Raw genomic sequence first — 10,993 nt, forward strand, 5'->3', positions numbered from 1 at the left:
GCTTTTCGTAGCTGTAAACTCATATTGGTCAGCCTAAATTTGAAGTACCTTTGACATACACACTGAAACTAATCCTGGCTGTGGTGTGTAAGGTCTTCTTGAACATACAGCAATGAAGACAGTCTCATACCACATTAAAACAGAAAATGAATCAAGATATAAATCGAAACAGGCCAAAAATACACAAGCACTTTACATACTTCAAGGGGAGTGATCCAACTGAGGGGAGGAAAAGGTTCTTGGCACATAATAAACGTAGCGAACATGAAATGTGAGTTGTGGCACTTATAAAAGGTGGTGAATAAAGGGCTGTCTGTGTGTGCTGGGGGGAATGCAACTCAGGTGACATTTACTGCTGTATAACGGGGTAACAGAGACCCGTGGAGTGCACTGGGGCATGGAAAGGCCTATGAGCTCGGGTCTGGAGGCTGGAGAAGGCTAGAGGGTGAGGAGGAGGGCAATGTGGAGAGTTACCCCAGTGTGACACTGAAACCCTAACCTCGCCCCAAACTGCCAGTGGCCCCTGTGTCACCCCACTGGGGGTAGGGGGGTACGCAGAGAGGCACAGTCCCACTGTGGGTCACAACCAGTTGAGAGTGGCCTTCTACCTCGTAAACCCAGAGTTGACATCTACCTTCAATCAATGTTTCAGCCAAAAACTGTCTAATACATCTCACTTAACTTCTTATGGCTGCAGGGGCAGTATTGAGTAGCTTGGATGAAAGGTGCACAGAGGTGCCCAGAGTAAACGGCCTGCTCCTCAGTCATAGTTGCTAATATATGCATATTATTATTAGTATTGGATAGAAAACACCGTGAAGTTTCTAAAACGGTTTGAATTATGTCTGTGAGTATAACAGAACTCATAGCCAGCAGCATACCACCCTGCATACCACTGCTGGCTTGCTTCTGAAGCTAAGCAGGGTTGGTCCTGGTCAGTCCCTGGATGGGAGACCAGATGCTGCTGGAAGTGGTGTTGGAGGGCCAGTAGGAGGCACTCTTTCCTCTGGTCTAAAAAAATATCCCAATGCCCCAGGGCAGTGATTGGGGACACTGCCCTGTGTAGGGTGCCGTCTTTCGGATGGGACGTTAAACGGGTGTCCTGACTCTCTGAGGTCATTAAAGATCCCATGGCACTTATCGTAAGAGTAGGGGTGTTAACCCCGGTGTCCTGGCTAAATTCCCAATCTGGCCCTCAAACCATCATGGTCACCTAATAATCCCCAGTTTACAATTGGCTCATTCATCCCCCTCCTCTCCCCTGTAACTATTCCCCAGGTCGTTGCTGCAAATGAGAACGTGTTCTCAGTCAACTTACCTGGTAAAATAATGGTAAAATAAAAAAAATAAAAAATATGGCAGGCAAAAACCTGAGAAGAAATCCAACCAGGAAGTGAGAAATCTGAGGTTGGTCGATTTTCAACTCATCGCCTATTGAAAACACAGTAGGATATGGATATGTTTGCACTTCCTACCGCTTCCACTAGATGTCAAAAGTCTGTATAACTTTGAATGAAGCTTCTACTGTGTTGTGGGGCTGAATGAGAGGGGAATGAGTCAGTGGTCTGGCAGAGAGCCAGGTCCTGGTCATGCACATTCCACATGATATCGACTTGCGTTACATTACTTCTATAGACACAAAGGAATTCTCAGGTTGGAACGTTATTGAATATTTATGATAACAACATCCTAAAGATTGATTCTATACTTAGTTTGACAAGTTTCTTCGACCTGTAATATAACTTTTTGACGTTTTCGCCCGACGTTCGGCTGGACCTGCACGAGCGTTTGGATTTGTGTACTAAACGCGCTAACAAAAGTAGCTACTTGGGCATAAATGATGGACATTACCGAACAACACAAACATTTCTTTTGGGAGTGCATTCCGACGAAGATCAGCAAAGGTAAGTGAAGATTTATAATGCTTTTTAGGAGTTTTGTTGACTGCACAATTTGGCGGGTAACTGTATGGCTTCCTTTTGTGGCTGAACTCTGTTCTCAGATTATTGAATATTGTGCTTTTGCCGTAAAGATTTTCAAAATCTGACACAGCGGTTGCATTAAGAAGAAGTGTATCTTTAATTCTATGTAAAACATGTATCTTTCATCAAAGTTTATGATGAGTATTTATGTTATTTGACGTGGCTCTCTGCAATTTCTCCGGATATTTTGGAGGCATTTCTGAACATGGAGCCAATGTAAACTGAGGTTTTTGGATATAAATATGAATTTTATCGGACAAAACATATATGTATTGTGTAACATGAAGTCCTATGAGTGTCATCTGATGAAGATCATCAAAGGTTAGTGATTAATTTTATCTCTATTTCTGCTTTTTGTGACTCCTGTCTTTGGCTGGAAAAATACCTGTGTTTTTCTGTGATTTTGCGGTGACCTAACATAATCGTTTATGGTGCTTTCGCTGTAAAGCCTATTTGAAATCGGACACTTTGGTGGGATTAACAACAAGATTACATTTAAAATTGTATAAAATACATGTATGTTTGAGGAATTTTAATTATGAGATTTCTGTTGTTTGAATTTGGCGCCCTGCACTTTCACTGGCTGTTGTCATATCATCCCGTTAACGGGATTGCAGCCATAAGAAGTGAATCAGTTTGACCGGTATTCACACATGTAGATGACAGCTTCGTTCTGTTTATTAAAGAGAATTCCATTATGGGGATGAGAGCTTAGCTGAGTGGAGAGACAGACACAACAAACATTAACACACTTGAGAAAACGAGCAAAAACAAACTCTCTGAACCCAAACAGATACAAGGGTCATTCATTAACACATTATAGACCTGAATTATAGAAAACATTCAGAAGAAATGCCCTTCTGCCAGGCCCCAAAGTATTGATGAACATATGAGGGTGGTGGACGCAAGCAAATTTGAAACTGACAAAATGGTGGAAGACAGGCTCATAAAGACGAGTGACGAGTCCTCAGTGTACTAAGGCTTTTTCTCCACAATTGATCCTCTGTGTGTGTCTGTGTGAGCATCATTGTTATGGAATCCGTAGCCTGCAGTGAGAGACATGATTAATTGGGGAGCAAAAAAATATGAAATATGTTGCCAACTACAATAATGACCCTGGTGCACTTTTCCACCACAAATAGGCCCATATCCATGGTTTCACTGGTCAGCATCAATGACTTTCATAAATAACCAAATTAGCACAGCTTCAGTGCTCAGCTTGAAACTAGGCACTGGCAATGCAGAGTAATCTGTTATTCTAACTGACCAAACAGAGAAAAAAGCCTGTAAAGATATTTAGTTCAACAAACGTGGGCCGTTTTAACGAGACGCAATGGTTCATGTCTGTTTCAAAGTCCCTAAGTTGTAAAATATTACCTCACAATATCTTACACATGGGAAAATAATTTAATTTGACTACAGCCAGGTTAGGTAATGAGGATATTGGTTTACAAGGTGGTCCTTCCTTGGTGCTATATATACGTCAGACTCCATATGTCCATATATGAAGGGTCAGTGTTCCTGAATGTGTGAATGGATTTGTTTTTTAAGTGGAGAGAAAACTGACAATTTTAACATCCCTCTAATTACTTCCATAGTAACACAGACGGTGACTTAGGAGCAGAAAAGTTAATTAGGCCAGTGTATTCACGCTGGTGCCGGTCCAGTCCTGGTCCCTCTGTGCTGTGGGCTGGCTGTGTTTGACTTGGCCCAGTCCTGCTGCCCTGGCTGGGCTGGCGGAGGGTGCAGGTATCACACCTGATTAATGACTGGCTCCTCTGTCCTCAGGCACTTCCTGTTGTCTTTGGCTGAGCCTCCTCGACCTGCTCTCCGCTCTTACTGTCTAACACCAATAGTAAACGCAGGTTGACACACCATAAACACTGACGCATACACACACACACACACACTAACACACTTTTTGAACATTCGTTAATGAGTTGTACACAGTCGTTTTTTGGGGAATCTGTAATTTACTATTTATATTTTTGACTACTTTTACTTTTACTCCAATACATTCCTACAGAAAATAATGTACTTGTTACTCCATACATTTTCCCTGACACCCCCCCAAAAAATAATGTATTTCTCATGTGCGCCGAGTACAACAGGAGTACAATACCTTACAGTGAAATGCTTACTTACAACTTCAGTTTGAAGAAAAATAACAAATTATTAAAGATCAGCAGTAAAATAACAGTAGTGAGGCTATATACAGGAGGTACTGGTACGGAGTCAATGTGCGGGGGAACACAAGTTCGTCGAGGTAATTGAAGTAATATCTACATGTTGGTAGAGGTAAAGTGACTATGCATAGATAATAAACAGAGAGTGGCGTAAAAGAGGGGGTGGGGACAATGCAAATAGTCTGCGTAGCCATTTTATTTGTTTATCTTTATTGATTTAAATAGGCAAGTCAGTTAAGAACAAGTTTTTATTTTCAATGTCGGCCTAGGACAGCCTGAACTGCCTTGTTCAGGGGCAGAACAACAGATTTTTACCTTTTTGGCTCAGGGCTTCAATCTTGTATCCTATCGGTTACTAGTCCAACGCTCTAACCACTAGGCTACCTAGGCTAGCTGTTCAGGAGTCTTATGGCTTGGGGTTAGACGCTGTTAAGAAGCCTTTTGGATACAGACTTGGCATTCCGGTACAGCTTGCCGTGCGGTAGCAGAGAGAACAGTCTATGAATAGGGTTGCTGGTGTCTTTGACAATTTTTAGGTTCTTCCTCTGACACCGCCTGGTATAGAGGTCCTGGATGTCAGGAAGCTTGGCCCCAGCTATGCACTGGGCCGTATGCACTACCCTCTGTAGTGCCTTGCGGTAAGAGGCCGAGCAGTTGCCATACCAGGCAGTGATGCAACCAGTCAGCATGCTCTCGATGGTGCACCTGTATACCTTTTTGAGGGTCTGAGGATCCATGCCAAATCTGTTCAGTCTCCTGAGGGGGAATAGGTGTTGTCGTGCCCTCTTCACGACTGTCTTGGTGTGTTTGGACCATGATAGTTTGTTGGTGATGTGGTCACCAAGGAACTTGAAGCTCTCAACCTGCTCCACTACAGCCCCGTTGATGAGAATGGGGGCGTGCTCGGTCCTCCTTTTCCTGTAGTCCACAATCAACTCCTGTGTCTTGATCAAATTGAGGGAGAGGTTGTTATTCTGGCACCACACGACCAGTTCTCCGACCTCCTCCCTATAGGCTGTCTCATCGTTGTCAGTGACCAGGCCTACCACTGTTGTGTCGTCGGCAAACTTAATGATGGTGTTGGAGTTGTGCCTGGCCATGCAGTCATGGGTGAAAAGGGAGTACAGGAGGGGACTGAGCACGCACCCCTGACGGGCCTCCGTGTTGAGGATTAGCGTAGCTGATGTGTTGTTACCTACCCTTACTACTTGGGGGCGGCCCGTCATGAAGTCCAGGATCCAGTTGCAAAGGGAGGTGTTTGGTCCCAGGGTCCTTAGCTTAGTGATGAGCTTTGAGGGCAATATGATGTTGAATGCTGAGCTGTAGTCAATGAATAGCATTCTCACGTACGTGTTCCTTTTGTCCAGGTGGGAAAGTGCAGTGTGGACTGAAATAGAGATTGCATCCTCTGTGGATCTGTTGGGATGGTATGCAAATTGGAGTGGGTCCAGGGTTTCTGAGAAAATGGTGTTGATCTGAGCCATGACCAGCTTTTCAAATCAAATCAAATCAAATTGTATTAGTCACATACACATGGTTAGCAGATGTTAATGCGAGTGTAGCGAAATGCTTGTGCTTCTAGTTCCGACAATGCAGTAATAACCAACAAGTAATCTAACCTAACAATTCCACAACTACTACCTTATACACACACAAGTGTAAAGGGATAAAGAATATGTACATAAAGATATATGAATGAGTGGTGGTACAGAACGGCATAGGCAAGATGCAGTAGATGGTATAGAGTACGGTATATACATATGAGATGAGTACTGTAGGGTATGCAAACATAAAGTGGCATAGTTTAAAGTGGCTAGTGGTACATGTATTACATAAAGATGGCAAGATGCAGTAGATGATATAGAGTACAGTATATACATATGAGATGGGTAATGTAGGGTATGTAAACATTATATTAAGTGGCATTGTTTAAAGTGGCTAGTGGTACATTTTTACATAATTTCCATCAATTCCCATTTTTAAAGTGGCTGGAGTTGAGTCTGTATGTTGGCAGCGGCCGCTAAATGTTAGTGGTGGCTGTTTAACAGTCTGATGGCCTTGAGATAGAAGCTGTTTTTCAGTCTCTCGGTTCCTGCTTTGATGCACCTGTACTGACCTCGCCTTCTGGATGATAGCGGGGTGAACAGGCAGTGGCTTGGGTGGTTGTTGTCCTTGATGATCTTTATGGCCTTCCTGTGACATCGGGTGGTGTAGGTGTCCTGGAGGGCAGGTAGTTTGCCCCCGGTGATGCGTTCTGCAGACCTCACTACCCTCTGGAGAGCGTTACGGTTGTGGGCGGAGCAGTTGCCGTACCAGGCGGTGATACAGCCCGACAGGATGCTCTCGATTGTGCATCTGTAGAAGTTTGTGAGTGCTTTTGGTGACAAGCCGAATTTCTTCAGCCTCCTGAGGTTGAAGAGGCGCTGCTGCACCTTCTTCACGACGCTGTCTGTGTGGGTGGACCAATTCAGTTTGTCCGTGATGTGTACACCGAGGAACTTAAAACTTTCCACCTTCTCCACTACTGACCCGTCGATGTGGATAGGGGGGTGCTCCCTCTGCTGTTTCCTGAAGTCCACAATCATCTCCTTTGTTTTGTTGACGTTGAGTGTGAGGTTATTTTCCTGACACCACACTCCGAGGGCCCTCACCTCCTCCCTGTAGGCCGTCTCGTCGTTGTTGGTAATCAAGCCTACCACTGTAGTGTCATCCGCAAACTTGATGATTGAGTTGGAGGCGTGCATGGCCACGCAGTCGTGGGTGAACAGGGAGTACAGGAGAGGGCTCAGAACGCACCCTTGTGGGGTCCCAGTGTTGAGGATCAGCGGGGTGGAGATGTTGTTACCTACCCTCACCACCTGGGGGCGGCCCGTCAGGAAGTCCAGGACCCAGTTGCACAGGGCGGGGTCGAGACCCAGGGTCTCGAGCTTGATGACGAGTTTGGAGGGTACTATGGTGTTAAATGCTGAGCTGTAATCGATGAACAGCATTCTCACATGGGTATTCCTCTTGTCCAGATGGGTTAGGGCAGTGTGCAGTGTGGTTGCGATTGCGTCGTCTGTGGACCTATTGGGTCGGTAAGCAAATTGGAGTGGGTCTAGGGTGTCCGGTAGGGTGGAGGTGATATGGTCCTTGACTAGTCTCTCAAAGCACTTCATGATGACGGAAGTGAGTGCTACGGGGCGGTAGTCGTTTAGCTCAGTTACCTTAGCTTTCTTGGGAACAGGAACAATGGTGGCCCTCTTGAAGCATGTGGGAACAGCAGACTGGGATAAGGATTGATTGAATATGTCCGTAAACACACCAGCCAGCTGGTCTGCGCATGCTCTGAGGACGCGGCTGGGAATGCCGTCTGGGCCTGCAGCCTTGCGAGGGTTAACACGTTTAAATGTTTTACTCACCTCGGCTGCAGTGAAGGAGAGCCCGCAGGTTTTGGTAGGGGGCCGTGTCAGTGGCACTGTATTGTCCTCAAAGCGGGCAAAAAAGTTGTTTAGCCTGTCTGGGAGCAAGACATCCTGGTCCGCGACGGGGCTGGTTTTCTTTTTGTAATCCGTGATTGACTGTAGACCCTGCCACATACCTCTTGTGTCTGAGCTGTTGAATTGCGACTCGATTTTGTCTCTGTACTGGGACTTAGCCTGTTTGATTGCCTTGCGGAGAGAATAGCTACACTGTTTGTATTCGGTCATGCTTCCGGTCACCTTGCCCTGGTTAAAAGCAGTGGTTCGCGCTTTCAGTTTCACGCGAATGCTGCCGTCAATCCACGGTTTCTGGTTTGGGAATGTTTTAACCTGTTGGGGATGGGGGCGCTGTTTAGACTATTTATGCTAATTTGGCTAATTTTTTAAACGGCTTCCCACAAAATCCTTGATCGTACAATATGCATATTATTATTATTATTGGATAGAAAACAGTCTATAGTTTCTATAGGAGTTGAAATTTTGTCTCTAAGTGGAACAGAGCCCATTCTACAGCAATTTCCCTGACATGGAGTCAGATTTGAGAAATGTTGGCCACTCTTCTGAAGTCAGTTAAAAGGGCACTGTCGTTGCTATGACTATACGGACACTTCTTACGTCTTCCCCTGGATGCCTTTACGTGATGACGATTCCAACGGGGTCGATTGCGCGTTCACAGGCCCTACAAATGAAAAAACCCTGAAGCTAGTCATTCTTTGGGAGCTGCGTCATGAGCCTAGAGGACACCGGCGCGCACCTGTTCCAAGCGTTAGTTTAGCCTGTTATATTTCTCCGGTCATCTTTTCACTCGTTATAGGAGTTAAAAACATCATAAGGTAGTTAATTTAAAGCGTTTTATAGCAATTTATATCCGTTTAGTGCGATTTTGGGACATTTATTTTTGCAACGATGTGAAAAGTTGGGCACGCTTTTCAGTTCATCCCGAACGCAGTTGACATTTCCACATGGCAAGAGGACAGCTTTCCACCAAAAGACGATTTCTCCCAAGAAAGGATCCTTTGCCCAAGATACTGATGGAAGAACAGCTCAAGGTAGGACATTTTTATTATGATAAATCGTGTTTCTGTCGAAACATTTTAGTGGCTTAGGACGCCATGTTCTTTGACGTAGCTTCGCTTGGCGCAAACTGTATTGAAAAGTAAGGATAAATTAAAAAATGTAATAACGCAATTGTATTAAGAATTAAATTGTCTATCAATCCCTGTCCACCCTATATTTTTTAGTCACGTTTATGAGTATTTATGTATAAGAGTAGATCACTGTCTAAGTGGCGCAAGGACTTTTTCTTTACCAGCTTGTCTACATTTCACATTGTCTAACCATGATTTTGGTGGCTAAATATAAACATTTTCGATCAAACTGTATATGCATGTTGTAATGTGATGTTACAGGAGTGTCATCGGAAGAATTCTGAGAAGGTTAGTGAAAAAATTAATATCTTTTGGCGATGTTGACTTTTATCGCTCACTTTGGCTAGAATCAATGCTGGGCTGCTAATTGCTATGTGCTAAGCTAATATAACGATTTATTGTGTTTTCGCTGTAAGACACTTAGAAAATCTGAAATATTGTCTGTATTCACAGGATCTGTGTCTTTCGATTCGTGTATGCTGTGTATTTTTACGAAATGTTTGATGATTAGTAGTTAGGTAAACACGTTGCTCATTGTAATTATTCTAGTCCATTTGTGACGGTGGGTGCAATTGTAAACTATGCCATATACCTGAAATATGCACTTTTTTCTAACAAAACCTATCCCATACCATAAATATGTTATCAGACTGTCATCTAATGAGTTTTTTTGTTGGTTAGGGGCTATAAATATCTTAGTTTAGCCGAATTGGTGATGGCTACTGGTGTTGGTGGACAAATAAAAGATGGTGGATTATGCTAATGTGTTTTTAGGTAATAGATGTACATCTTTACATATTGTGTCTTCCCTGTAAAACATTTTAAAAATCGGAAATGTTGACTGGATTCACAAGATCTGTGTCTTTCATTAGCTGTATTGGACTTTAATGTGTGAAAGTTAAATATTTTTAAAAAATATTTTTTTTGAATTTCGCGGCACTGGTTTTTCAGTGGGGGGGGGGGGGGGTGTGCCGCTAGCGCCACGCTGATCCTAGACAGGTTAATCGTTGCTGTGGGTACGACATCATCAATGCACTTCCTAATGAACTCGCTCACCGAATCAGCATATTCGTCAATATTGTTGTTGGACGCAATGCGGAACATATTCCAATCCGCGTGATCGAAGCAGTCTTGAAGCGTGGAATCAGATTGGTCGGACCAGCGTTGAACAGACCTGAGCGCGGGAGCTTGTTGTTTTAGTTTCTGTTTGTAGGCTGGAATCAATAAAATGGAGTCGTGGTCAGCTTTTCCGAAAGGGGGGCGGGGGAGGGCCTTATATGCGTCGCGGAAATTAGTATAACAATGATCTAGAGTTTTTCCAGCCCTGGTAGCACAATCGATGTGCTGATAGAATTTAGGGAGTTTTGTTTTTAGATTAGCCTTGTTAAAATCCCCAGCTACGATGAGTGCAGCCTCAGGGTGTGTGGTTTCCAGTTTACAAAGAGTCAGATAAAGTTTGTTCAGGGCCATCGATGTGTCTGCTTGGGGGGGCATATATACGGCTGTGATTATGATCGAAGAGAATTCCCTTGGTAGATAATGCGGTCGACATTTGATTGTGAGGAGTTCTAGATCAGGTGAACAGAATGACTTGAGTTCCTGTGTGTTGTTATGATGATCACACCACGTCTCGTTAATCATAAGGCATACCCCCCCGCCCCTCTTCTTACCAGAAAGATGTTTGTTTCTGTCGGCGCGATGCATGAAGAAACCAGCTGGCTGCACCGACTCCGTTAGCGTCTCTTGAGTTAGCCATGTTTCCGTGAAGCAGAGCACGTTGCAATCCCTGATGTCTCTCTGGAATGCTACCCGTGCTCGGATTTCATCAACCTTATTGTCAAGAGACTGGACATTGGCGAGTAGTATGCTAGGGAGTGGAGCGCGATGTGCCCGTCTCCGAAGCCTGACCAAGAGACCGCTACGTTTGCCCCTTTTACGGCGTGGCATAGGGTCCCCGGCTGGGATCAGATCCATTGTATTGGGTGGAAGGCAAAACACTGGATCCGTTTCGGGAAAGTCATATTCCTGGTTATAACGATGGTGAGTTGACGTTAATCGTATATTCAGTAGTTCCTCCCGACTGTATGTAATGAAACCTAAGATTACCTGGGGTACCGATGTAAGAAATAATACATAAAAAAACAAAATACTGCATATTTTCCAAGGAACGCGAAGCGAGGCGGCCATCTCGGTCGGCGCCATCTTAAGTACATCAA

Source organism: Salvelinus fontinalis, chromosome 5, assembly GCF_029448725.1.
Source record: "Salvelinus fontinalis isolate EN_2023a chromosome 5, ASM2944872v1, whole genome shotgun sequence".
Taxonomy (NCBI): Eukaryota; Metazoa; Chordata; class Actinopteri; order Salmoniformes; family Salmonidae; genus Salvelinus; species Salvelinus fontinalis.